We start from the raw sequence: 26,031 nt of genomic DNA on the forward strand, positions 1-26,031 counted from the left end.
CTGACGTAATGTGACGTTTTGGAGATGGCGACGATGATGATAGTGTCTGCTCTCATCTGGGCTGGAAACGGAATGTCGCGCCCCAGGCCGCGATAGGATCACCAATAAAATGCTAAGGAATCTGGACGATGACTCTATTAGTCTACTAACGGAATTCATTGGAAAAGTTTGGGAAACTAGCCAGTTGCCAGATCAGTGGAAAACGGCAAACACAATACTAATACCCAAACCGGGAAAACCCCCGCAATTGGAAAATTTGAGACCGACTTCCCTAACATCATGCGTAGGGAAGTTGCTGGAGCACGTAATACAGACGAGATTAACGTGCTTCATGGAGCAAAACAACCTGTGGCAGCACGAAATGGTCGGTTTCCGACCACACTTGTGCACGCAGGACGTAATGCTCCGACCAAAGCATGATATCATAGACTCGCGATCGAGAGACGCCAAAGTGATCCTGGGCCTAGACCTCACCAAGGCCTTCGACAATGTCAGGCACGAGGCTATTCTCGAAGGGCTCGGAGTGCTCGGAGTACGGGAGAGAACGTACAACTACATAAAAGACTTCTTATCGGGCAGAAAAGCCTGCATGATATTTCAAAATTTAGAATCTCCTACGATAGAGTTAGGAAGCAAAGGCACACCGCAGGGCTCAGTGCTATCGCCTTTTCTATTCAACGTGGCAATGAGAGGCCTCCCGGGTAAACTTAACCAAATCAAGGGGCTAAATTTTAGCATGTATACGGACGATATTAACCTCTGGATTAACCATGGGAGCGATGCGAGTACGGAGGAACGCCTGCAAGCAGCGACCGACATCATTGTCGATCACGCGGCTAAAAGGGGACTTTCGTGCTCCCCGCATAAATCTGAGTTGTTCGTTCATAACCCAAAGTACCTCCGCTGCCAGAATAGCGGGGAGTTTCATATTCAGGTGGAGGGCAAACCGGTGCCAAAAGTAGATCAGATCAGGATTTTGGGGATGGTCATTCAATCCCACGGCCATAACGGAGAGGTCCTGAAAAGATTAGAATGTTACGCGATGCAAACCCTCGGGCTCTTGAGGAAGGTCGCCACTAAAGGAAGAGGCCTCAAGGAGAGAAATTTACTAAAACTAATCCAGGCATACGTAATAAGCAGAATCAGTTACGCCACGCCCTACCTGGACATCAAGGCCGGCGAAAAAGAGAAGTTAGACTGCCTGATTCGAAGATGCGTTAAGAAGGCGCTAGGACTGCCCATGGGTACCTCGAGCGAACGACTGCTCGAACTCGGGGTGCATAACACGTGGGCAGAATTGGCGGAGGCAGTGCGAGTCTCCCAATTAGAGAGACTAAGCACGACCGAGACGGGCAGGGTAATCCTTGCAAAAGTAGGCCTCAACCCAGACAGGGGAGTTCAAAAAAAAGTCACAATTAATAGTGAAATCAGGAATTGGTAGTCCCCCCCTTCCTTAGGAATATGCATCCAGCCAGAATTTAATGTCGAAAGAAGGGCCAAACGAGCCGAAGCTCTAGAGCGACGGTTCAAGAACATGGGAGCAAAGGAAGTAGTCTATGTTGATGCGGCAAGTGGCAGAATAGGTGCGGCGGTAGCTTCAGTAGTCGATGGCCGAGGGGCACCGGTATCCGCGGCAGCCATCAGAGGCCGCAACATAGAGACTGCGGAGGAAGTTGCGATAGCGCTAGCTTGCGTAGGAACAGAAGCCAAGTTCATAATTAGCGACAACAAAACTGCCATTCAAAATTTTGGGAAGGGGAGGATATCGCCGGAGGCGGCCAAAATCCTCACCCAAAGAACGATAAATAGGAAAATTCAGTTAATTTGGACGCCCGCTCACGCTGCCGTCCCTGGTAACGAGGCGGCTCAAGAGCTAGCCCGAGCTCTCTACTTCCGGGTAGCCGTCGAGCCCCCCGAACACTGGGCATACGACGAGCGTCTGCAAAATTACGGGGAAATCATCGACCATTATAAATTGGGACGTAGACTGGTACCCCCCCCCCCCCCCCCCCCAGATGTTAGACTAAATAATAGAGAAGCTGTCGCGTGGAGGCGGCTACAAACTAATACGTTCATGAACCCGGTCTGGGCGTTTCACGCGCTACCAGACTTTAGGGACAATGATCTGTGCAAACACTGTGGGGCGAGAGGGACCCTCGACCACATAATTTGGGAGTGCCCACAATCTCCAGGGATAGGGCAAAATATTACAAGTAGAGAAGCCTGGGATACCCTACTGCGAAGCGCGGACCCTGCGATCCAGCACCGCACCGTCCATCTGGCGGAAGTGGCAGCAACAAGCCAAGGGCTACCTGTCAGCCTCTAATCCACGGGCGCACGACTCCCCGTTTCCGATGGAATTAAAAGTTGTACAACCAACCAACCAAAGAGAATGCGGAGGGTAAAGGAGGAGGAGATACGTTTCAGCGTCCGGTCGCGGCGTGGCCATGGTAGAAGAACAAATTGTAGCGTAACTCCCATAGAAGCCTGCGTGTCGAACTCTGAGCGAGGATGGATGGATGGATGGATGAATGGAATATAGGAGCGTCCCCTTTGAAACGGGGTGGTAGCAGTAGCTATCATGCTCATTTTTCTCCCTATATCCTAATTATTGATTTAGAATGGTTAATTAAACCACCATTCTATTTATTAAATTTTGTTCCTACATTACTAACATTATGTCACTTCTCTGCTTTTAAGCCACCAATCTTCCAGTCGTTTTTTGCTAGTTTCCACCGCCGGTTTATTCACCCGGCCACTGTTATCTCTAAAGCCCAGAGCTTCAGGAACAGTGATTGCGCCTGCACCAACTTCCGGATAGATACCATTACATTCGAGTATAATATGGTCAATTGTTTCACTGGAGTTTCCACATACAGCATATGCGTCATCTCCATTGTTAAATTTCTTTTTGTAGCTGCGTGTTCTAAGGCACCCTGATCTAGCTTCAAAAAGTAGGGCACTGCCTCTTGAGTTATCAAAGAAATCTTCCTTCCTGATCTGCATTTTCCACTTTCGGTATAATTCCACACTCTGTTTCTTTTCCATCGAATTTATCCAATTTTTACCTTGTGTGTTTTTCACCTGTTGCTTAATGCTGTTTATTTCTCCATCCTTGTTACTAGCATACTTACTAGTTAGTTTCCTAGTTCTTTTCCTCCATTGTGAGTCAACGCTTTTTAGGTACAGGTATTTAAATACTTTAGCTGCCCATCTGTTACTGTCCAATTTCCTCAGGCGTTCCTCATATAATATTTTACTCTGAGCTTCCCGTACTTCGAAAGATGCCCAGCCCATATCTCCCTGTACCGCCTCATTTGTAGTTTTGCCGTGGGCACCTAGTGCTAATCGTCCAACGGATCTCTGATTTGTTTCTAATGTCGACTGTACCTCTGATTTTAGGCACAAAACCGCATTTCCGAAAGTAAGTCCGGGCACCATAATTCCTTTCCAAATACCCCTCAAAACCTCATACCTATTGTATCCCCACAATGCCTTATGCTTCATTATCCCGGCATTCCTTCGCCCTTTGGCCTTAAAGGGAAGCTGAAGCACTTTTCGAAAAAATTGAGTTTTTGGCAGCATTTAGTTGTTTTTGGTCCACTGAACAAGAATATCGCTTTAAAAAATGGCTTAAATAAACGCAAACAGCTGTTTTTTAGAAGAAAACGCGCGCCAGCGCCTCAGGGCGCCGAGCGAACGCCACTGTCGCCTGTAAGTGGTCGGGACCGTCGTGACGTCATCGACGGGTGTCCCGCGGGTCTCCGGTCTGCACCGACGGCGCTGCTGCGTAGTGCGCTGCTAGCGCGTTGCTTCAGTTGGCTGGAAGGCCTAGTCTTGAAAATTATGGATAGTGCGGGCAGTAGTGAACAGTTTGGACTCTCGCCATATATGTCGAGCCATCAGCGGCTGCAGAAAACGGCGGAACCAACGATGCCGCGGAGTGCGCCGATGGAGAAAGTGACGCCACGACATTTTCACGGGTTGGAAATCTCCTCTGGTAGGTATGTTTTGCGTAGGTGCTTGTTTTTACATATCTTTGCGAGGTAGATGTGCAAGTGGTAATAAAGTAAATCACGTCGAAACGCTGTTGCTTACTGGCTGCTGCATAACAGCCGAAACACCAGACACCTGTAATATCGAATTCAAAACGCCGGCATGCTTACACGAGTCACGCGAGGTAAAACATTTGTTTTTCATTTATTTAGAGCACGGTGCCTACTTACATCCGAAGGCCTTTTATTACTACGAACTATTATTACTACTGGGTTTTATATCTGCTTGGGATGTATTGCAAACTGTTGGCGGCCGCACCACAACTTGCAGGCTTTTGTCAGCAGTTTCCTTTGAGACAACCTGTGCCTCTGTAACCCTGATTTTTACATTCTCTTCGCATGGCGAAGGGGGTGAAGTGGTAGCTTCTTCTTCAGGAGGCGTGTTCTCGAGCATTTCTGCGAGGACCTGAAAGAATATGAAATATGCACAACACAAATGCCAGCATACTATGAAGAAATACATAAAAATTCATAAAAACACTGACAAAAGCATTTTCTTTCTTTAGTATCAATAACCACAGTGCCTTAGACCACATCCAAAGATTAGGAGCCTCAAGGAATTTGCTATCCTGAGACGTGCTCTTCCCTGCACTCTGTTCTTTTGCATTGTGAAAGATGTAGTTGCAAGAATCTGTTCAAAAGAAGTCAGATTTATACTGATTAACAGCACAAGCGTGAGTGCAACTTTACTAACGAGCACAGAAAACTGCCACTGCACCAATATGGTGCATTTTGACAGATATATGTTCAGAGAGTGAATGAGAGAGAATCCGAAACTCCGACCAAAGGTCTCAGTTTTATGCTGTACAGATATACCCCCGCGTACTACAACGCTGATAGCACGCAATTAAAAAAAACAGATACTGTCCCACTGCGGTGGCTCAGTGGTTGTTTTGGCGAATGTCATCGAAAGGAAACAGACGGGCTGCCGAGTCACACCTTATTAACTGGTGGGCCTCGTGCCGCCGACAGGTCGCTGCGGCGCACAGGATGTTCACACGATCCACTATACAGTTATGGCCCTAGGGTGCCGATTGCTAGGACGCTGATTTCGAGGCAGAGGGATTTGGCCCCGCCACAGCAGCCGCAATCCAGTTTTGGGAGATGCAAGGCGCCTGTGTAATATACGATGTATGGAGATTCGGGCAGGAGAAATATTTCCTGAGCCCTTCGCCACTATGTCCTTCACATAGCTCTAGTCAGTTCGCGGAACGTTGAACCACACAAGCAAACCACGGACATGCACAAGCGTACCTTAAACACTTACCACCCGCCGCTTTCTTTTGGCGAAGGCCGCTCTTGGAGGTGGCAAGGCGTTATAGTTATACGGGAACACTGACGGAACGACTCCGGGCTTCAGTCGCGCTGATTTAATTGGAATTCCGAGTGCCCGCATCGTTCACAAGCTCCGATAATAGTCACTGTCACGGAAATGGTTCGAGCACAACACAGTTGATTTCGTAGGTACGAAATTTTTCCTCTTCACGGCAGAGACCCACCTCGCTGAAAGTTTCTTGTCCTTTGGAAACGTGTGAACAACCACATCGTCCCGGCCGCCAGTGTTCGCGCAGCCAAATGCTGCGCAGAACGACGGCATGATGGCCATTTGTCGCTACACCCACTCCACACAGAACGCTCGAACTAGAAAAAACAAACGGCACTAGCAAAGGATTACGTTGAATCGTCGTTCGCCACGCCAAAGCGCGAGACGCAGCGGAGCAAGCAATGCGGGACGGGCAGGACGGCCGGCCGGCTCCCCGTGAATGGCGTCACTTCCGCAAGCTCTCCAATTTTGCCATCCCCCAACCCGGCGCTTCCGGAGGCGACGGGGGCGTGTCCGCGGCGGGTTTTTAAAAGGCGATTGCGGCTGTTCTAACGGACAGAATCGAGAAAAAATTTACACATATGATTTTCGAGGTCTCTTCTTCCCAACCACAGCATTTCATGCAATTTGAAAACCGCTTCAGCTTCCCTTTAAGTGATTGCTCATGCTTTCCAATGTATGCCAATCCTTCGTTTACCCATACCCCCAGATATTTATATTCTGCTACTCTAGATATTTCAAGGCCTTGTATTTTAAGACCCTGATCAGCTGAGCCGTTGAAAATCATCAGACCCGACTTAACGGCGCTGCAACTGAAGCCTAGAGCGTCCCATTCGTCTCCGCAATACTTAACTAGAGTTTGCAATTCTTCCAGGCTCTCAGCTAGCAGCACAATATCGTCTGCATACATCAAACCGGGGAGGCGCTACTCTACCGCCGTTCCACCTACTCTATATGACAGGTTAAAAACTAGGTTACTGTCTTGTATCCTCCGTTCCGAGGCTTTAGTTTCCCGGCGCCCCCTGCGAACTGTGAGGCAGAACAAATACGTGACGTTGCATGTGATGTCACAGTGACGTACTTTTAGCGGGGAAATTGGTTGTCTTTTTACTTATGAACGAAAAACAAGGCCAACAATGACGCAGGCAGAACGATGCTCGGATAAGGCAGAAAATGGACACCGTAACTGCTCAGCCAACTTTACTTGACATGGATTTATACTGTCAAGTTTTACGTTAACTGAAATGTTACGGCATCTTTAACCACCTTATCATAGCATCGTTCTGCCTCCGTCGTCGTTAGCCTAGTCTTTCGTCGCGCGTCATGTAAACGCATTCTGGGGCTTATTTATTCGGGCACGTTTATGAACAAGGGCCTTCAAGTGAATTCGGCAAGCACATGGATAGAATCACATGGCTTGAGGCATTTCACTAAGGGCATAAATGAGTGAAGCTGTGCTGCATAGAAAGCCAGGCTTTATTAATTCACGATTACTTACATTGACGCTTCACGACAATGAAATCTTTAAATGTAGGAAAGCGACCACCGCTCATTCGTCACGGTCTTCATGAAATCCTCGGGATAACAAAATGACCTGAGCGTAGGTCTCCAAACGAGAAGCGGTGAGATTATAAAAGGGTAAAAGATCTTGCTAACAAACAAAGTACATATCAGTGTCGAAGACCAAAAAACAAACGAACGGAATAACTAACGCTACCGCTAGAACGCCAACCTGTAAGAGCTTAGGTAAGCAATTCAAATTGGGATTGCTAGTATTTAGAAGTTAATGCGTCTGAGAAGTGAAAATATCTACGATATAGCTTCGCTCCAATAAATCTCGCCCTGTTCACCATTCCATTATTTTACTCGCACTTCATTTGCCACTGAGAGGAGTCAATGTGAGGTTACAAATTTACAACTTAAGCATTTAACATGTCCATGAGAAAGATCCCATTGAACATCACTGTAATAACAGCTAAAACAAGGTCAATGTACAACTGGTCGCGCAACTTGGAAGAAAATGCGTGCAGCTGCCTACTGCCAGCGGCATCAACTCGATGATGAGGGCTCCTGCGAACTGTGAGGCAAATTACTAGCGCACAGAAAATATGATCTGCCAGAACTCCAAAGAACTATATATTCACGCTCAGGAATGAATGCAGTTTTTGTTTCTTGCGTAAGAAAAAACGTGTCACATTTTTAATAGTTTTTTAACTTGTTTCTAACGGCCTCTCTCAGCCACTTATTATCCGCTGCGTAGTTGCCCAAAGCTCAGAGGCTCAAGCTCAAATATGGCTCAGACCAAAGCTTTTTTCATCCGCGGGATGGGTGCGTCATCGGCCCCGGTTCAACGTTCATCATTGCGTGCTGCGTACAGAGTGGGTTATCTGTAACAAACAGCCAGTATTTCATTCTGCTGGTTGTGGTAGAGCTTTACAGCAAGGCGAAGACTGTCTGTGCTCGATGAGAAACTGATTGCCGCTGCATGTGCGCATTTCCGGACGATGGGACAATGCTGCGTCACAGCTCGGCGGTGGTGGTGGTGACAAACTTTATTAAGATGAGCCTTAGCTGTGACATCCTAGGGATGGAATGGCTCTTGGGTGCGTGTCGTGGCCGGAAGGTGACGTTTCCCGGCGACTTCCAAAGCCCAGTCCACCAGCTGCCGTTGGGCAACCGGCTCAGAACTGGACACCGCAGCCTCCCATCGCTCGAGGTTTGTGAGTTGCCATTCGGCAGGTGGAAGATGCTCAGGGCAAGAATAAAGAATGTGAGCAAAATCCGCTTTTGGAGCACCACAGAGGGTGCATTCTGGCGTGAACAGTCCCGGGTGAACAAGGGCGAGGTAGGCAGGGGAGAGGAAAGTGCGGGATTGTAGCTGGCGCCACGTCACCTGCTGCAATTTAGTGAGAGACTTGTGTGGAGGTGGATAGGCAAGACGTTGTTCGCGGTAGTGCACAGTGATCTCGTGGTATGTGACCATACGATCTCGAGCGTCACCCCAGGTGTCGGCGGCTCCTGCTCGGCTGACGAAACCTCGAGCAAAAGAATGAGCCGCCTCGTTACCTGGGTGGCCGGCATGGGCTGGGACCCAGAGAAGCTGAATAGGTCGGATAGGAACGGGAGATTGGCTGAGAAGCCGGAACGCGGGTTCGGAAACACGTCCTTTCGCAAAGTTTCGGATGGCTGTCTTCGAATCAGTAAAAATGAGGGTCGCCGATGTAGTAGAGATTGCTAAGGCTACAGCCGCCTCCTCCGCTTCCGCGGAAGTGGAAGTGATGACAGTACCTGCGGTAAGAAGGGTGGAGGAGTTTGACACTACAGCTAGGGCGAAGGCGGGAGATGTGTAAGAGGCAGCATCGACGTAGACGGTCTCCGGCTCTGTGCCATAGTGTTTGTGTAGGGCGGCAGCCCGAGCAGCACGACGAGCCACGTGATGTTCGGGGTGCATGTTCTTGGGTAGGGGTTAATGGTAAGGAGTTGTCGTGTGTGGCGTGGGAGGGAGAAGGTGTGGGCGTAATATCCAGGGGGACGTAGACCGATAGCGTCAAGAATGTGACGGCCGGCTAAGGTGGAGGAGAGCCGATCAAGTTGGGCAGACCGATGAGCCTCGATGAGTTCGTCGAGGGTATTGTGTACGCCCATCTTAAGAAGACGTTCATTCGACGTGTGGCGGGGAAGGTTGAGGGCCGTCTTGTACGCCTGGCGGATAAGGCAGTTGACCTTGTTCTCCTCTACTCGAGAGAGGAAGAGGTATGGTAATGAATAGACTACCCGACTAAGAACGAAAGCCTGGATCAGGCGACGGAGGTCGTGTTCCCGCATGCCACTGTGTTTATTAGCGATTCGTCTAATCAGGCGGGCTGTTTGTTGAACGGTAACACTGAGCTTGGTGATCGTGGCAGTGTTCTTGCCATTGTTCTGAAGAATCATCCCCAGGATGCGAACTCTCTCCACCTCCGGGATTCGGACGGCGCGAATAGTGACCTCGATTCTAGGTGGGGGAGCTTTGTCTATTCTCGCTCTAGGCGGGTGAAGGACCAAAAGTTCAGATTTGGTGGGTGAGCATGCAAGACCGACCCTCTGAGCATGAGAGGTCACCACATCTGCGCCAGCCTGCAGTCTCTCTTCAATGGTTCCCACATTACCTGTGGAGGTCCACAGGGTGATGTCGTCAGCATATAGAGAGTGCGACAGGCCGGGAATGGCTGACAGAGCCTTTGTCATTGGGATGAGAGTAATATTAAACAGAAGCGGAGAGAGCACAGATCCCTGAGGCGTGCCTCGGTTACCAAGGGTAAAGACAGGGGAGCAGAGGGAGCCAAATGTGATTTCAGCTGTGCGCTGGCGAATAAAGGCTGAGATGTATTGATGAATACGATGGCCGACATGTAGGGATGACAGAGCGTCCAAAATGGCCGAATGGTGTACATTGTCGAATGCTTTTTCCAGGTCGAGGGCAAGCACCGCGCGGGTGCGTTTCCTGTTGCGGGGGTGAACGATGTCTTCTGAGATCTGCAGCATCTCGGCTCGGCCTCCCAGGCACGTCGCAAAAGTGGTGGCTTGTTTTACGGATACACGTCTGCATGAGCGGCGTATCGCTGCATGTTTTAATTGAGCAGTGAAGGTGAGATTTTATTGCCCCCAAGACGCGTGTCGCATTGCTCAAAGCCTTCCGTTCCGCTCCCTTTGCTGCGTGTTTTGCTTACTGCGTCGTATTACCGCACCAACGTTCGCTGAACGTGCTTTAGCTGTTATTACAGTGATGTTCCTATTGTCAATGGGATCTTTCTCATGAACATGTTACATGCTTAAGTTGTAAATTTGTAACCTCACATTGACTCCTTTCAGTGGCAAATGAAGTGTGAGTAAAATATGGGAATCATGAATAGGGCGAGATTTATTGGAGCGAAGCTATATCGTAGATATTTTCACTTTTCAGACGCATTAACTTCTATATACTAGCAATCCCAATTTGAATTGCTTACCTAAGCTCTTACAGGTTGGCGTTCTAGCGCTAGTGTTAGTTATTCCGTTCGTTTGTTTTTGTTGTTCTTTGACACTGATATGTACTTTGTTAGCAAGATATTTTACCCTTTTATAATCTCACCGCGTCTCGTTTGGAGACCTACGCTCAGGTCATTTTGTTATCACGAGGATTTCATGAAGACCGTGACGAATGAGCGGTGGTCGTTTTCCTAAACTTAAAGATTTCATTGTCGTGAAGCGTCCATGTAAGTAATCGGGAATTAATAAAGCCTAGCTTTCTATGCAGCACAGCTTCACTCATTTATTCCCTTAGTGAAATGCATCAAGCCACGGTGATTCTATCCATGTGCTTGCCGAATTCACTTGAAGGCCCTTGTTCACAAACGTGCCCGAAAAATAAGCCCCAGAATGCGTTTACATGACGCGCGACGAAAGACTAGGCTAACGACGACGGAGGCAGAACGATGCTATGATAAGGTGGTTAAAGATGCCGTAACATTTCAGTTAACGTAAAACTTGACAGTAGCAATCCATGTCAAGTAAAGTTGGCTAAACAGTTACGGTGTCCATTTTTCTGCCTTATCCGAGCATCGTTCTGCCTCCGTCGTCGTTGGCCTTGTGTTTCGTTCATAAGTAAAAAGACAAATTCCCCGCCAAAAGTACGTCACTGTGACGTCACAAGCAACGTCACGTGTTTGTTGTGCCTCATAGTTCGCAGGGGGCGCCGGGAAACTGAAGCCTCTAGACCTCTAGGGTGCCTCGAGGCACCCTAGAAGCCTCGCTCAGAGTCGACACGCAGGCTTCTATGGGAGTTACGCTACCATTTGTTCTTCTACCATGGTCACTGTTCCTGAAACTCTGTGGTTCTGGGGTTTAGAGATGGAGGAAGGAAACAATGGGTTTAGAGAATACCGGGGCCCGATCCTCGACATTCGCCTTCCCCTGGCGGCGCCATATTGTCTTTCTGATTGGCTCTGAAAAGAGTCACGTGCTTCAAACTTGTGGCGCGAAACCATCAGTTGAGGCAAGCACTTTTGGCAGTTACGTCAAAATGACGTAGCCGTGAAAATTGATTTCAACCGGAGCTATCCTTGTTGCCTGGATGACAAATACAAATGATTTTGAAGTCGAAGCAAAGTTACTGATGGTGGTTTGGAGAACACTTACGCTCGAATAACCAATGTGATGAAAATAATGGCATACTGGGAAGGAGCGGATGCTCAAATTTGATTGGCTGGAGCTACGTCACGTGAAACACGTGATACGCAAGCATATTTAGATTACGTCAAATTGACGCGTCATGACGTAACTGATGTGCCACCATTACCGAAAATGCTGACGTTTGGCCGCCATAATTTCGCCTAGTGGCGAGGTGCCCGAATTATGCTAATGAGACTATGGGTGCGTTCCCCCTCGTAGACGTCTACTTAGACGGCTACGCGAGCAGCCGCCATCTTGGGACGCGTTCCAATTCTCGCGAAGCAGTCTCGCGTAGACGGCTTCGCCGAAGTCAACATCGATGCAGACTACTTTGCTGTCTAAACATGGCGGACAGAGCGCGTTTCGCGCTGAGCGAGTCGTGCGTGCGGTGGTTGCAGTCGCTGTACGGTGGTTGTGCTATTTGCGAACGCCGGAGTATGCATATGAACGATCTTTCAAACGTGAGTTGTTACGTCAATGTATGCGCTTGCTAGAGGCTAATTTAGCTGTCTTTATGGTCGTAAGATTCATAGCAGTGCAGATTCTTGTACCGCGCACTGAGAGGAAAGCGTGCGTTGGATGCTGTTGGTCTTCTTCTTTTTTAACTTGACGACGAGATTCTTCAATATTGATGTTATCGACGAACTCGTCGCTTTCTGGGCACCTCGCCGGGAGTCAGGACGGCTGCTGTACGGCGCACGTGTGTGTTTCTACCTTGCTGTAGTAGCCGTGTCAAACTGTTCCGCGGATTTTCAGTTAATCTGGGAAGAACGAACTCGCCTGACTATGCCGACTTGTTGCGCATTGATTGTTTTGTGCCTGTACATTATTAAAACGAGTTGTTGTTTTTGGTTTCCTCGTCTAGTGACTGCGGACAACAGGTATAACGGTACAAAGTTTTCGTTTGCTGTAGCCGGTTATCACGTTTCGTCCGTAATCCCCTCAAGTTTACAGTATTTTGCATGTTTTCATTCTTACAGCTGTGTGAATGAGACATCTGAGAAGCATGTACACTTCAGCATCAGTAATAAAGAAAGGAAAAACGAACTAACGTTCTCTTCCGTCAATTCGTGAGTGGGCTCATTGCGTGAGAAGTCGGTCTGCTACAAGTTAACCTATTAATAGTATATCTACGTTATGGCGATTACAAATATAATATTGTTGCTGCAAAAAATCGGCAAACCGTTAAAAAGGGGATTTTCACCTGTATTGTCGTAAATCTTTAAAGAAAACAGCGTTATGATAGTTATTCAAACGTTTTAGTTCAACCTTTATGCCGCGAGGTGACGCCAGGCGTAGACAGGTAGACGCGTTCCAATACGCGAACCCGTAGACGTCTACGTAGGCGTCTACGAAGCAGTCTTACTAGACGTCTAAGAATTGGAACGCACCCTATGGTCTAGAGCACTGTACTATGGCTACAGTGGCTAGAATTGGGAAGTGTGACGACCGCGCCCGTTCGCGCGTGGCACCTTTAGAGGAAACCACCAGATGGCGCTGACGCTCGTTCACACAGTGCTACATCAGTCACAAAATCCCGTCTCCGCATGTGGTGGACACTCGTCCACCATTAACTCTTCCTTTTTTTTTCTCTCTCTCTCTCTCTCTCTTTCCTTTTTTTCTTTCTTTTTTTGGCTGGGACGCAGTATAGTGTCCACCCGTTACAAAGGGTGCAGCCTCAAATCATCATCATCATCACGTCAGCTCCAGCAGCCGCCGCCGCAGCCGCCAGCCCTGCATGCGCAGTCCAAAACGCGATAACGCAAAAAGAATGCGTCGTAACAGATATTTTCTTTGGAACATGGCGGGAAACAGCAATAGAGTAATCACGCTAACCCACTGGCAATTCCAAGGTGCCAAGTTAACCGAACTGAGCGCGCTTTGAAGGTTGGCGGAAGCTTGCTTTGCCCGATTTTCTCCCGCTCACGCGTTACTGAACGCAAAACAGAAAATTCTTCGGTGGTTTCTCTGAAGTAAGCATTTTATTTATTGAGCGCTTCTCAGAAATGCAAGTTAACTTTGAAAAGTTTCTCACAATACAATCCTCAGGCTTCGATGCTCGCTAAGTGACGCGCCTAAGCTTCAAGTGCTTTTTCTTTTCACGAGAAGACGCTCTCTCCTTGTTGAGGGCTTTCGTGTAAAAGTGCAGACGAGTGACTGGAAAGAACTTTTTGATCTGGTTGCTGAGGCTGGGGCCGTGTTGTGCACAGCCCAGTGTGACATTGTTGTTTTGGAGGCAGGAAACGAGCTCGTCCAAGCTGTCACTGCGGAGCTCGTTATAACTGAACCACATCGTAAAAGTGGTCTCGAGGGCATCGACAAATGCGAATAGCTCTTCCGAAGGGTAAATGAGGCCCCCATTGTCACAGAACTTGGTGAACATGGCCAGCTGTTCATTGGCGTCGTCAGCGGAAACAAGCAGCTTATCACTGCATTCCTTGCACCCAGTTTTTAGAATTGTCTTGCGGGCAACATACCCTGCCATGAAAAATACCAGCCGTGAGTCGCTCATCTTCTCAGGGTACTCATGGTCAGAACGCTTTAAGGACTTCTTTACAATCTCAGAAGCTTCTTCAATCTTCCCACCTTCCAGCAATGCGTCCAGTTCTTGATTAGAATTTTCACTACTAAGGAGAAACTTCAGCTAATCTCCCCCTTCACAGTTTCCGCTGCTCGGCGCTTTAACCAAACCGTAAAAACTTAGACAGTTCACGGTGAGCAAGAACTGCGCAGCAGTGGGATGATCGTTGCAGCCAGAAAATTGTCTTATTATTCCAAACAATTTCTCTAGGCAGTCTTGGCTCAGTCGGCACGTCAGCAGGTACTTAAAGCCAAGTTTCTCATGAAGATACCTCATTAGATCAAGTGTGCCTTGAAGGGTGACTCTTAGCCCCTCGGCAGTGCTTGCTGAAAGGAATCCTGCTGGTGAAGTTTTTGCATGAACCTCCCACCTGTTTAAATAGTTTAGTACATCCTTGATGTGCTTCTCAGCTGTAGAGTCAGGTTTTAATCCTTCAGATGGTATGCGTGCTGTCATGGCCTTTATAAGCTTCCACATCAGCAAAACAAAGGCTTCCGTTGGTGCGGGATCACCCCATTGCTCCTTAATTTGCTTCTGGTAGAAGAACAGGCCACGAAGCACTTGCGGACTGAAGAGATGAAAAGCAAAGTTCACTTTCATCTTCTCAAAGTTGTTTGGGTTCACGTGAGCAGCAGTGATTTTTGGCATCACTTTGAGAGTAAGCGCACACTTATCCTCGTTGTGTGCTGCTCTGATATGTTCAATATATACGGAACCTTCAGGTGTTTTATACCTTGCTTTGAGAAGGCCGTTTCGAACGCATTTTACCAAATGCGGAAAATCGGAAATGAAGAAGAGGCGTCTTGCTGCGTCAACAGGGTGTGGTGTAGATGGCTTGATGAACGTCGAGGAGCCGGAAATCCCAAAAAGACGCCACATTGAACGGTTTCATGATGCTCCATCCGCCGTGATGTAATCCACCTTCAACCCAGCCTTTTCAGCAAGTAAAACCGCTTCTATCAAAATTTTTGACAAAAGCGGAGCCTTTACGTTGCCCCGGGAAGCAAAGACTCCTAGTATCTGGTGCCAGGAACCAGTGACAGGCTGAAACATAATAACGAGACCGTGATCGCAGAGAAGATGTCTGTCGTTTTCCAAAGTGAATTTTCCCAAATCGACCAGACCTTCCACTTTCCCTCCTGTACAAACGTTCAAGCATTCCGTCAGCTTCATTTCGTCCACGATGAGGCCACCGTGACACTTGAATGCATCCATAGATTTAGTTCTCTTTGCGATCCCCGTGATTATAGCAGGGTTAAATCCGAACCCACTTCTGTACTTGCGCATGTGGACCTTTAAGCAGCTTCTGCTTGGGAGAATGAGTATGCCTTCCCGCCTGATATGCTCATAGAGCCTCGGGCTTTTCATTCTCATTATGATGCATTCTAGCAACCAGTCCTGGTTGTAGTGCATGCCTTTTGTTGACTTGCGGCGAGCGGCTTGATAACATTGCATAACAGCAAGTCTTTGCTTTGGTGGAAGCGTTTTCAACCGGTCTGCGAGGACGCCCTCTTCGAGTTCTGCACGTTGGCTCTTCAGCTTCTCAATAGTTTGAGTGCAAAGTGCTACCTTGATTTTTAATCGACGGGTGGCTTGGGCTTGTGCTCTTCTACGCTTTGAAGTTCGGGCTACTCCAGTCGGACTGCACCGTTTTCTTGATCTTTGGTTAAGAAGAGCTTTCCGTAAATGCTTGCACTGAATGCATGATTTGCCTTCAGTGGTGATGCCCTGGCATTTCTGGCTCGATATGGCCGTATCTGAAAGAACAATCTTCTTATTGCCAAGCGCGAATGGAAATTCGTGTATAGTGCCTGCACCCGGACAAATGCTCATAGCGTCCACTCTTTCGAGGAGCGATGCAGGGTCGTCACACGCTACATTCTTTTGCTGCACTCCTTTGACAAAAACGTCATGCGTCACACTGCCCCCTTGTCGTGAAAACAAAACTAACTTTTCTGCGAACAAGATGCGCTTATCCACTGCAGTCCGACACACGCTGTAAGCCACAGTCAGAGGCGAAACACTTAACGTATGCTTTCCCCATGCAGCTGACGGCAGGGCCAAGTTCTCAAATAAAACTGAGCTGGAGAGGCTTTCGGTCTCAACACTCACTGGTGAAAGCTCGTCTCCTGCACTCTTCTTGCTAGGTGGAGCTGAAAGTAGAGTCCTCGCTGGGCGTTTCCTGCTTGTAGGCAACTTCTTTGACAGGTAATGCGGGAGATTAGGAAACTGTGTAGGCACAGCTCCCGGGAGCAAGAGAGGCCTACCCCTGTCAATCCGGACAATTTCACCGTTCACGGTGGGTTCAAAGTGGCGTGATATATACCTCTCGTCGAAGTGTAGCTCGCACACGGCGGAGTTTTCTTCGAGTTCCTTGTCAGCACGTGGAATTGCTCGCCGCCACTGCGCCAACACAGCCTGGTCCTTCGGAACCCCGAACAAAGACAGTTTCTTTTTACACGACTTGTAGCCTGTAGTACATCCTGGCACAAAACAATTACTCTGTTTACGAGGCATGAGTACGCATACAGACTTCTCTGTTGCTGTAACACAAAAAGAAACGAGCGCGACTTCCGACAGCGGTCAGCGGCGGACGGCGTGCAAAAGAGCCGGCGCGACTCGGATCGGCCAACGTATAAGTAGGGTGCCTCGATGCGCGCGCCCTCTCCGCCGCTCCGTGCAGGGTGGAGCCATCCTTTGACAGGGTCAGTGCCGCCGCCGCGGAAGAGGGCAGCCATATTTGAGCCCACTCCTCGCTTCCCCACGGGCCGGTTGCACGTGCGAGGTCGCGCGTCCGCCCGGTCGCAGTTTTCTTCGGTTTCAAAACTCGTAAGATGCCTGGCTGTTGCGTGCCACTGTGCTCAAACCACTCCAGAAATGGCTGGAGAATGTTTTCATTCCCAAGAGACCCTAAAAGAAGGCTCCTCTGGACGGTGAAGATAAAGCGGGACAAATGGCAGCCTGCAAACTCTTCGCGCATATGCAATGTAAGTACAGTGATTATTTGGACGGTTGCGATTTTTTGTAGTTATGTCTGTCGCTGCAGGTTTACATTTAATATGTGCGCTGGAAGTTGTGTTAGTGTTCCTGGAAAGGCTGTAACTACGCACGCTACGTGACTACATCTTTTATGAAACATATATAAGGAGGAATTATACAGCAGATGAGTGGCGGAAAATCATTTTCATAACTCGCAGGTGTGGACATGGATTTTGTATTTCTGTGCACAGGCTAATAAACACAACTAACGGTAATATTAGTTATATACAGTGAAGCGTTGCAGAAGCACTCGGCATTTATGCAATAACAGACTGCTTGCTTGTAGTCGGTTAGCTTAGAGCCGACAGGTTCTTGATTAATTTTTCAAATGGCCCTAAAAGCAAACGCATCAAGAGACATGCGTCAGAAGCGTCAGAAACTTTGACAATAGTTTTGTAGAGTTTTTATTTGTTCCAAGGCTGTTTGACGAAGCCAGGAATTAGTTACTTTTGGTAAAACTCCCGTGAATGTGAGCTTTCGTATATAGTAGCTTCGCTAAGAACTTGTTGCTTCTATCTGGCATTTCTAACGTTGGCGCAGTTATTGTGCAGTGCCGGCTATTTCCCTTGTGCGCAGCCATTATTAGTCTGACTTTTAGGATTTGATAAATGCAGCTGCCGAGTGTGCGCGACTCCTTAACATCGCTGGAGCAGTGCCAGAACTTGTGTATCTTTCAAAAGGGGCATTTCTTTCTGTTTGTACTACATACTGGACGCCTGAATTAATTTTCTTATGCAGGCCCATTTCGAAGACAACTGCTACGAGAATCACCGCGCGGATGGAAGGAAGCTGCTAAAGTCAAACGCTGTTCCAACCATTTTTTCGTTCAGACGTAAGTTGCACTATATTTTATTATTGATGGCAAATATGATGTGCATCACTGTTGTGACTCATGAGTTAGAATAATAGCGCTTAAAATCTGGCCTTCTGAATGCAGTACCAATTGCATTACCAATTGCAATTTTAAAACTTTGTCATTGAAATTGTGCCTGTTGCCAAATGTTTGGGAGTGCTCTTTGAACAGCACACGTCTTGGGATCTGCAAGTAGATACAATCATTAGGAAAATATCCAGAGTATCCGGAGTACTTTCTAAATTGAGACATTGCCTCCCTAATGTGTAAAACGCTTTATATATAACTCTCTTTTTATGTCAATAATAAACTACTGTTATTTAGTCTGGGGGACAACCACTTTATCAAACATTAATCAGTTACATATAATACAAAAGAAGGCTGTTCGAGCGATCATGAATGTCCCATACCTTGCTCATTCCGAACCACTATTCAGGGAGTTAAAATTAGTGCCGCTTCCTGAACTTTATCACCATACTCTCAGAAAGCGTTATCAAACAGGTATCAGAAAGAAAAACAAAACTCTTGAAATTATATCGAGTCTAACACTAAACAGAAATGTTCGGGACACTCGCTATCACGAGACTTGGGAGGTTCCGTGTAACCGCACAAAATATGGTGACCAGATGCTGCGATTTCAACTGCCGAAATTACTTAACTGATTACGCACACATATATATATATATTTTTTTTTTTTCAAGTTACAACGCGTTCGCCTCTGTGTTTTTTGCACTTATTTATTGACTGTTTGTTCAGATGTGTGGTGATATTGTTACTTTCCTATCATTATTTTTTGTATGCAAAGTGTTACCTGCCTAGTTTTTTTGCACAAGTTCTTTTCATTGATTTCATGTCTTGCTCATATCTAATGTATATTTGCACTGCTGTGTCGCTGTCAAGAAGACGGTCAGTGGGCGCTGCCAAGCCCTATTTTTGTGGCTTTTTGCCCACTGTCCGTGACATCAGTGTCTGTGGGTATTGATGTTGAAATAAATTGGAATTGGAATTGAATTGGAATTGGAACTTTTCAAGCTTAAAATTTTCGCTTTTAGGTTATGGTTCGCGCAGCTATGAAATAACTGCCGACACTGAGCAATTCTGACGAACTTCACTCATTTCTGCTCTTGCATTTCCTTTTGTTTGTGCAGCTATGGTCCACCACCAAAGAAAGGCTCCTAAGGAGAGAGGCACACCCGCTCTACCAACTACATCAAACTCAACAGTGCAGGACAAGGACCTGGCGTTTTTGCGGATTGCGATGAGCCTGGGGGAACGAACTTAAGTGAAGAGGTTGTCTATCAGCCTAGCGATGGACAAACAGAGCAAAATGAAGGCTGCGATGCACATTCATCCAGTAGTTGTTGCGCTCAACTGAGAAAACAACTGGAAGATGTGAGAAAGAACCACAGACAACTTCAAGAAGTGCATAAAAAAGCCAACTTGACTATTAACTCTCTTAGAAAGAAGGTGCGAAAGCTAAAAAGCGCCGTAGAGCACTTTGAAAAAAGGATAAAATTTTTAAATAAAGATCAAGTTCGTGCACTTTCCCGAAAAAGCAACAAGGGAAGCATCTGGTCGCCGCAGACTATTAAACAGGGGCTTCAACTGAAGTTTTCTTGTGGGAAGTCTGGTTACAGAACTCTCAGACAGCTCGGCTGTCCACTTCCGGCAGAAAGAACTCTATCTCGTCGCCTCCACTGGCTCAAGTTCTCACCAGGAATTCTTACAGACGTTGTAGAACTTCTCCAAGCGAAGGCACAAGGCATGGAAGATGTAGAAAAAGACTGCGTCCTCTTTATCGATGAGATGGAGATTGCCAGAGGGTTTCAGCTTGACCGCGCTGAAGACATTGTGTATGGGGGAGTGACATTGCCACAAAAGCCAGATGAGCCTGCTAATCACGCTCTGGTGTTTATGGTTGGAGGTCTCAACCAGCGATGGAAGCAGGTGATAGCTTATCATTTCACTGGAAGCCATGTGGATGGCCGCACGCTCAAGGACATTGTTCTGCAAGTTGTCCAACTCTGCGCCGATATTTCCCTCAGAGTTCGGGTTGTAACGTCCGACATGGGCGCCTCAAATCGAGCGATGTGGCGTGAGCTGGGATTTTCTAGCCACCGAAATTCGAAGACAACCTGCTCAATACCACACCCTTCGCTCAATGATATGGAGTTGTTCTTCAACGCAGACGCTGCTCATGTTTTGAAGAATATTAAAGGTCAGTTGATAACATCTCATGCATTTACATTAAGTGAAGCAACAGCCAGCCAGTGCGATCTTCCCTCACGTGAAGTGAAACTGAATCATGTGCATGCTGTGCTGGAGTTTGACAAGGAAAGGGAGCTAAAGCTCGCACCGAAGCTCTCTGAAGCCCATGTCTCATCTGGACATTTTACGAAAATGAAAGTCGGACTTGCCGTGCAATTTTTCAGAGAAGCTCCCAGTGCAATCCGATACCTCATCAAGGAAAAAGTGCTGGACATAGAGGCAGAAACAACAGCTTGGTTTTTAGAGCTGGTATCAAGATGGTACGCATTAATGTCGTCGCGTCATCCATCTGTTGCCCTAAGTCTGCACGATGTGGCGAAGCATCATAGAGCTCTGGAAACTCTAAACCTGGCTCTAAACACCTTTCAAGGGATGAGCATGGGCAGCACGTCTCAGTGGAAGCCATCGCAGGCGGGCCTTCTGATCTCCACAACGGTCGTGCTTCGCCTGCAAGACATTCTTTTGAACTCGGAGGGCTACAGCTTCTTACTCACCAGCAGGCTGCTACAAGATTGCCTTGAGAATCTTTTCTCTGTGGTTCGTCTCAGGAAGCCTGTCCCAGACGCCTATGATATGAAATGCGCACTGAAACTTGTGTGCATAAGCCAATTTTTGCACACGCCGTCTACCACCAGCTACAGTGTTGACGATTCTGAGTACCTGGTTGACCTTCTGTCAAACGGGAAACGTGAACTCGCTGAAGCCGAGGTAAAGGAAATCGATGACTCGGAGGTTCTTTTCATTGAAGCGCTAACATCGACTGAATGCAGCATTCTGTTCCATATTGCCGGATTCCTCGTTAAAGGTATTCTGAAAGCCATAAATAATTGCGAGCAGTGCAAAGCTACTCTGCTCGGTTCTAGTGACGCTGAAAATGCATATCTCACAAGGCTGAAGGAGTACCTCGAAAACGGCGACAACCTGCATTACCCCAGTCCTGAAGTGATGAAAGTGCTGAAGTCGTGCGAGGAGCATTTTAAGGGCATCACAGAATGGGCGGAAAGCCTTCTAACTATGAAATCTCCAGTGCAGGCTGTGATAACATACCTAAGACAAATGGTTCCGTTTAATGTTGAAACATGCCAGGTTCACAACGAAATCATTCAGAAGTTGTTATACTCGACCTACGCTCGAACGAGGCTGCGAATTCACCTGCGACAACTGGAAGAAAAAAAAGTCAATGGACATGCAAGCAAAACGTGTGCTGGCGTCAGCTTGCCGTGAAGAGATTTGTAAATATTGTGTATAAATGTCAAATTCACCATAGTTCGCTTGTCTCCTATTTTTTGACAGTAGCTTTAATAATTTACAACATAAATAAACTGCATTATTACAACTCCTAAGTAAGTGAAATTTATGCACTTACGTTTCTCATTAACTCTTCACACTATATAAGAAAAACTTCCTCAGTCGATGAGACACGCGCATTTTCCCAATATAGGCTCTGTTGATAGATGTTATTTTTTTGCCTTTTCATGAGAGTATTTTTCACAGTCAAGTTTGCGTTCACTTAATGTTTTCGGTGAAGGTATGAAGGCGCCGAAATTATCCCATGCTTTGTTAAAGTGGTTACTTTACATGAAAAAAAGCTGCACGAATTATGCAGCTGCATTGTATATTACAGCTACAGTGCAAACTCCTGTACCACAGCATTGTTTCTTTTTTTTTACCTGCACAAATTAACAAACAAAAACAAGCGATGCCAAGGATCAAACGACTACGAATGTCCAAGGGCCTACAGATTGCGTCCATTTGATTCTGAGGGGGTAAAATGTTTCATTAATAAGCCTTATCATTCTCAGCATTTAATATTGACTAATACGTTGCGGCGAACGAGATAAACTCTGTTTTTGCGAGTCAGCGCACTGAGTCCCAGACAATTTACAAAACTCCGTAAGTCAGCTTTTCTGCATAAAAAAAAAACACCTTTACATTTGCGACGCGAACTGTCCGAGGGAGAAGAGTTGGGTGCAGCGCAAACGACTTTTATTCCTTTATGTTATGGTGTGCACGGCCAGGCGAGCACCTTGGCACAGCTGCGTTTCAAATTTCCTTCAGGAATGCAGCCCGGGGAGGGTGCATTGTAACCGCAGCAATGGCTTGGGAGAGCGGCCCCTAATCTCTTTATTGTGAAAGCAACACAGGGCAGAAGCCTGTAGGAAAGGGTTCGGCAACAATAGATGTCCCCAGCGCTGCACCCTATTTCTGCCTCCAAAACCTGTTTCGCCGCGATGGTGAAGGGGCCTTCGCTGCGCAGAGAAGCTTACCTCCAGTGTTCTGAAACGAGTGGGCTCAAATATGGCGGACACTGCAGCAGACGACGCGGTTGTCCGCACCCTGCACGGAGCGGCGGGAGAGGGCGCACATCGAGGCACCCTACCGTGGAGACGCGCGCAGCGCCACCGCGTGCCGCCGCGCACCGCCGCTATAGTATACCGCCGCTCCCCGTCGACACCGGCGGTCTAGTTCACTATAACCGGCGGGGACACCTCGAGCGGCGCCTGTGAGCACACTACCCAATATTCTAGTTCACTGTACCTCGATATTCGCCTTTTCGGCCATGTTGTGACGTACCCGTGACGTGAAATTGGGGCGGCGCTAAAACGCGTCTAAACAGAAATTGATGACGAAATTTAAAAAACAAGGAAAAAAAGTTACAAAAAATAACGCCGTCGTCTGCTACTTGGCGCCGATTACAAAAATGCCAACGCTGCGATGCCAAGAAGCTGAAGGGTCGGTGCGAACAGTGTGGCAGGGCAAGGCTGAGGAGATAGTGAGATACTTACGTATACATTGCGGCTGTACTGTACTGTTATAGTTACGGTAGTTGCGACCACAGTGCATCATAGTACGCACGCTGTCGGACGTCCAGCAGCAGCTAGGCTGAGCGAACGGCGGTACTCGACGCAAACCCCACAAACAGCCGGTCGTCAAGTGTGAGCGATGCCTCACTTGAGATGCCTGCATGTGGCTAGCTGTGCGTGTTTCATTTATGGACTTAGTCGCGCAGAGAAATCGGCGAGTATCAGGATTAAAGAATTTGTTTACGATCTGAGAATTGGAAGCGCCCAACAGATTTTCGGGCTGCAGTTGCCTCTAGTGAAGAGACGCACCTGTCCGACGACAACGCTGGCCTTCTCAGGGTATCACTGTCGTTGGAAACTGCCTGCGGCAGCCCACCGTTTCCATCATGTTAGCAAGTCTGCTACGGCCGGGTATACGTGTCGGCTCATATAGCGTGCGGATATCGGCCCGGTGGAGCGGCGTAGTGAAAACACGCATAGTGGAAAGCTCGATTAGGCCATATATCTGGCGACCTTAGCATGCGCTGACATCGGACCACCTTTAGCGTGTTAATTCCATCGAAATGCGATCGTCGTAGCTGGGCTACGCACATATTGTGGGTCAGAGAGCCGAGCGTCTATAATCATTACTGAGCCATCGCGGCGGGGACGTTTTCACGCGGCCGCAAAAATAAGCAGATAAGATTTTCTGGCAGCAATGAAAATGCAATAAAAAGTGTATCCAGATGCCCACTGGCAGCAACAGGTTAGCTTTCACGCTGATGGCATTTAATGTGCCCTGAATTAGACATAGCACGCTGTATGCACATTTCACCGCATGCAGAGTGTCACTGTGTTGTGGCAGGTGTATTAATTACCTCGTTAAAAAAAAAACTGTCGGTATTATTCTGCTTGTTTTCTGAGCATGTTGCATAAAAGCATTTTATAAAAGTAGCAACACTGCTCGTCTGATGCAGGTGCACATCACACCACAATGTCACAAGAGAAACAAAATTTGTCAGGTAAAGCCTAGTTCCTTTGCTACTGTTTACCAATTTTGCACTTGCAATAGCATCCGGCACTTTCTTTCAGTGCAGCAAGATTCCTCAGAGGAGAGAAGGGTGATGAGGTCGGCTAGAGAAATGCCTTCACATATACTATTTGACGATCAGGAAGTGAAGGAACAGACATGAAGAGTGAATATGATATGTGATGCCTAATTACAATGAGAGATGCAGTATGGAAACCATTTTCTTGAAGCAATTGTCAATTGAATGTAGCATTCATGCACACATTAACCAGTGCACATGCTACACAAAGCCCGAACCTGTCTCTGAGTGAAGCAAGGGAGCCAAAAGGGAAAACAAGCATGACTTTAAGGACACCATAAGTAAGAAGTAACAGCAACAAAAAGAAAAACAGAAGTATGCATGGGGAGAATAGACAAAAAGAGGCATGAATTGCAAGGCTGATGTGGCCTGCAGCACATCAGGGTGGTGTTGGCAAAGGTTCATTAATGCCAGGTGATAATACTGTATGATTTGCATTGGCTTTGCCATCCCCTGTGTGCTCTTCCAGCAATGCATAATGTCCAACGTGCAACTGTCTAACATCCACTCTCTACACTCTGACTCAAAAACATGCTCAAATGAACCTCACCTGAATACGGGCATAAATATGGGAATAAAGCATGAAATTTACTTTTTCGACATTCTGATTGCATATCATTGGAAAACTAAACGTGATTTAAATGAGCGTATGATTTGCAGCTTGTATGTCTTGTATGCATGGTTTTTCCAACAGGTTGCAGTATAGCTTCTGTCCTTTATTTTGGTAAAACATGCACACTTTAAGAGACCTGCTACTCACGTAACACATCCCCTGTAGCTTTAAACAGCTCGTTGTTGACTAACAATTGGTGTATCATTTGCTTTCAGTACTTTTTGGCATTTTGTTTTCACATGCACCTGACATGAAGCCTTGCTTATAAGAAAACTGAAAATTACAATATACAAAACAATACAAAATTTATTTACAGCACTGCACACTCTACAATACACAGCCTAAAATGAAAGGCTGTCACACATTCAAGTAATTACAGTATTATTGTACTTATACAGCTCATCGCCATATCTGAAAGGTGGCACGGCCTTGGAGACCAAAGAGAAATTAGTTATACAAAGCAAGGGAACACAAGATAGGGTCAAAAACCCATTCTCCAAGTGTTTGGCCCAAGATAACCCCAGCACCAGCAAAGCAAGCACCCACTGTTTTACCAATGAGTACTCAACACCACTGAGGATTGGTCCCCAAATGCTCAAACCACTAGGCTGCAACTACAGTCAAGGGATGCTATGCGTTCCGCAGTATTACCAGTATCAGAGATTATGGAACTCAACGTCATTTAAATGGTAGTCGGCACCTGGGACAGAGCAAGTATTCCCTGATTCTGTTATGGACAGGGCAAAGATAGTTATAGTGTGTGTAAGAATGATTTTATCTGTGCATAAATGCCTGCCACACCTAGAATGTTCCCTTTATGCAGTCTACCAAAAAGCAGAAATGTTTGTCTCAGGAAGACAAGCCTTAAGCATTATTTCAGCAAGTCACTGAATGTGACGGCTATCAGGCAAACCAGCACAGCACTTGAAAACTTCATGCTCTAAAAACAATTGTGGGGACACGCAAGCTCAGCATTTACCGCTATGACACAACAGCTTTTATGGCTCCTGTCTGCAGACTCTCATTCGTGTGAATCAACTTTGCTACTGCTAACACCTAGTATTTATTCTATGATACATATCAGTAGCGTATACCTGTAAGTTATCTAATTATGTGGAAGAACACTTGTCTAGATACCTATAAAGCCCACTCTAACCAAGCTGTACAGATGCGTTTCCATGGCCTAAGGGTTGCCTGTCTTATTACCCAAAGATCCT

General features: G+C 47.1%; 1 pseudogene; it reads left to right on the forward strand.

The window, feature by feature from the left end:
- Positions 1–16,983: 16,983 nt before the first annotated feature.
- Positions 16,984–22,181, forward strand: LOC146183952 (uncharacterized; annotated as a pseudogene).
- The last annotated feature ends 3,850 nt before the right edge of the window (positions 22,182–26,031 follow it).

This window comes from Amblyomma maculatum, chromosome 7, assembly GCF_055883805.1.
Source record: "Amblyomma maculatum isolate TAMU_Amacu chromosome 7, ASM5588380v1, whole genome shotgun sequence".
NCBI classification, from domain to species: Eukaryota; Metazoa; Arthropoda; class Arachnida; order Ixodida; family Ixodidae; genus Amblyomma; species Amblyomma maculatum.